Consider the following 3,934-nt stretch of genomic DNA (forward strand, 5'->3'; position numbering starts at 1 on the left):
AATCATTTTAATGCATCCAAAAGTAATATTTAAACTAAACAATTTATCATATTACCATAATATTTTTCTACTAACATATCTAGAAGCATAGTTATTATTGATGACGTCAAAAGTAACAATAATTTTGTCCGAATGCATAAAGTTGTTAAACGGTCAGCACTGGAGTTATTAGAAACAAATAAGGTGTTGTTTGGTTCCACCGTGGGAATGGCAATGTTAACATCTAGCGCTGCAATTGCTTAACGGAGGGACTCGTTTAACGTCCTTCCGTATGCGGGTCACTGTACAGACTCTGATGGTGAGGTCCCTGTGGCCGGTGTGGACTTGCCCCATACGTCGGTGGGGGTTTGCCAAAGACAGAACGTGATCACCTATCGTTTGACGTTCGTCGGGGACTCTTCGACACCGTACCCAAAGTTCAAACGTGGTTTGGAGATGCCCATCTTGTCACCGCTGTCGTGGGCACGATTGACCTTCTCTTACGCCGGTTAGATTGCCACGGGACCTGGTCGCTTGCCTCGTCTCGCGGGGTTGCCACGGGACCGGTTAACGATAAAACTAAATAATTACCTTGTCAAGATATCACTCATTATCATAAATGTGTTAATTTTGATGTACACATAATTATTTTTATATAAGACAATATGTATAAGTGATAATATTTTATATTAATAACAAAGGAGATATGTTATAATTATAATTTAAGCGGGGACAAGGATTCCCGTCGGGGATTTATCCCCACTGGAAATGGAGATGGAGAAGAAACTGTTGAACAACGTAGTTGTCGCAGATCCCCGATCCGGACTCCGAACCCTCCCGACAGCAGTAGGGACGTGAGAAGTTGTAGAAGCCCGTTCCCTTCCCAGCAACCCAACACAGAGAGAAACAAGAGACACGGTGGATGTAAGCTCTTTCAGTCTATCTTTATTATGAGGGGTATGGATACATATATATAACCTGTGAACCCCCTGAGGGCAGTTTCGGTATTAGCCCATTAAACCTCTTTTAGGGTTTCTTAACACCCCCCTTGGGCGAATACCGTGACGACCTATGTCTCATCAAAACTCCGAAAAACCCAGTGGGAAAAAATGGAGAAAGAGAGCATAGTGCCACTCGATGTATTGCACTTGTTGCCTCGTTAAAAACCATCTGTGAGAAACTTCAGGAAAACTCACAATGGGAAAAAGAGTACAACGGGTGTCTTCAGGACAACTATAACCTTCAAGGTGTATAATATACGATCTTCAGGTTGAATTGTAAGGGCTTAAGTTCAGGGGTAAGGATTTAGTGAATAAATCAGCCAGATTATCACAAGACTTGACTTGCAGGATTTTTACCTCACCCTCGTTCTGGAGTTCATGAGGATAAAAATACTTAGGACAGATATGCTTAGTCATATTGCTCTTAATATAGCCCGTTTCCATTTGTGCAACACATGCAGCATTATCTTCATAGATAATGGTGGGGGTATTTGCGGTGTTATAACCACATGACTTCTGGATGTAGTTAGTCATCCGTCGTAGCCAAGCACATTCTCGTGTGGCTTCATATAGTGAGATTATTTCTGAGTGGTTAGTAGACGTCGTTACTAATGTCTGTTTACACGATCTCTAGGATACAGCAGTGCCACCACATAGAAACACAAAGCCAGTCTGAGATATACCATTATGGGGATCTGACTGATATCCAGCATCAGCATAGCCCACCATAGTCTGGTCCTGATTCTTCTGAAAAAACAGGCCAAGATCTTGAGTGCCATTGAGGTATCTAAGTATAGTCTTAACACCTACCCAATGTCTTCTGGTTGGGTCTGCACTGTATCTAGCTAGTAGATTTATTACGAATGCAATATCAGGCATGGTGCAGTTCGCAAGGTACATCAGTGCTCCAATAGCGCTAAGGTAAGGAACTTCAGGTCCCAACGATTTCTCATCATCGCTCTTCGGTCTAAATGGGTCAGTATCCATTTCGAGGGATCTCACGACCATCGGGGTCTTTAAAGGGTGAGCTTTAATCATATTAAATCTCTCAAGGACCTTTTTACAATAGGTCGACTGGTGTACAAATATTCCTTCTGGGAGATGCTCGATCTGTAGGCCCAAGCAAAACTTGGTTTCTCCCAAGTCTTTCATTTCAAACTCTGTCTTGAGGTAGGCGCTGGCCTCCTCAATATCCTCAGCATATCCAATGATATTCAAGTCATCAACATAGACCGAAACTATGCAAAAACCCTTCTGGGATTTTCTAATGAATACACAAGGAGAATCTGGATTATTTACGTATCCCTTCTTGAGGAGGAATTCACTGAGCCGATTGTACCACATCCGCCCAGATTGTTTAAGCCCATACAACGCCCTCTGCAACTTAACGTTGTACATGTTGCGATTTGACTTGGCATCCGGAACTCTCAGCCCGTCCGGGACCTTCATATAGATTTCCGAATCCAATGACCCATACAAGTATGCGGTCACTACGTCCATCATCTGCATTTTTAAGTTTAAACCTGCTGTCAGTGATATCAAATATCGAAACGTTGTGCCACTCATTACCGGGGAGTACGTTTCATCGTAATCGATGCTGGGTCTATGCGTGAACCCTTGTGCTACAAGTCTCGCTTTGTATCTCACCACCACGTGGTCCGCGTCCCTCTTTCGGACGAACACCCATTTGAACCCGACTGGGGTAACATTGGGGGCGTGCGGGCGACAGGCCCAAATACTTGCCTCTTTGAAAGCGAGAGCAATTCCGTCTCTATTGCTTCTTTCCATTTGACCCAATCTGAGCGCTTCTGGCACTCTGCCATGGACTTTGGTTCAGGATCCTCAGCAATCACAACAGCGATCATAGAGACGAAATCAGTGTCGACAATTGTAGTCTTTCGGTTACATAACTCTCCCGTCTCAACATAGTTTATGGCAATTTCTTCAACTGAATCATCCGGTTTATTGTGATTTCCCAAGTTATTTGAAACCGGTTGTTCCGAAGTCCTTGTGCTTTTATTTGTGCGCACATTTGCACTAGGACGTTCACCTTCAAGGTGTGTTACTGTTGGAACATCTGAAAGGAAGCGTGTTGCATTCTCTTCAGTAACTTGCTAGTGCAGGCGTCCCTGCTTAGCTGATACTGAATCATCTGGTTTTCTCCCCCTTTTCCTAGGATGGGGAGTACGAGTAGAGTCCATACCCTGCAGAGGTATCTCCACTCTCTCTGGTGCATTTGCCGCAGGAATATGCGACTTCGACACTCCTCTTATATCAGTAAAGGCATCTGGCAGATTATTTGCTAAGTTTTGCAGGTGTATTATTCGTTGAACTTCAAGTTCGGTTTCTCTAGTGCGTGGGTCAAGCGATTGGATGCTACTAGCACTCCATTCTATTTCTCGGCATTCTTTATTATTAAGGTACAATCCTCCCCCTAATACCGAGAAATGCTCTTCATCGAAGATGCTATCAGCGTACCGAGCCGTGAACAGATCCCCAGTTCTAGGCTCTAAATATTTGATTATGGACAGAGATTCATAACCAACATAGATCCCCAACTTCCGGTGAGGTCCCATAAATGTACGCTGGGGTGGTGATATCGGCACGTATACAACACAACCGAAATTTCGCAGATGGGAAACCACTGGTTGTTGACCACGCGTTAACTGGTGGGGAGAAGCAGAGTGGTAAGCATATGGTCTATATTGGATTAAGGCCGCAGCGTGCAAAACTGTGTGTCCCCAACAGCTGGTTGGAAGTTTGCTATCTTGTAGAAGTGGCCTGGCTATGAATTTTATTCTTTTAATTAAGGACTCGGCAAGTCCATTCTGTGTATGGACATGTGGTACAGAATGCTCTACATTTATGCCCAGAGCAAGACAATAGTCATTAAAGGCCTTTGAGGTAAACTCTCCGGCATTGTCCATCCTGATTGACTGAATGCGGTTCTCCGG

The sequence above is a fragment of the Zea mays genome, chromosome 7, assembly GCF_902167145.1.
Source record: "Zea mays cultivar B73 chromosome 7, Zm-B73-REFERENCE-NAM-5.0, whole genome shotgun sequence".
NCBI lineage: Eukaryota > Viridiplantae > Streptophyta > Magnoliopsida > Poales > Poaceae > Zea > Zea mays.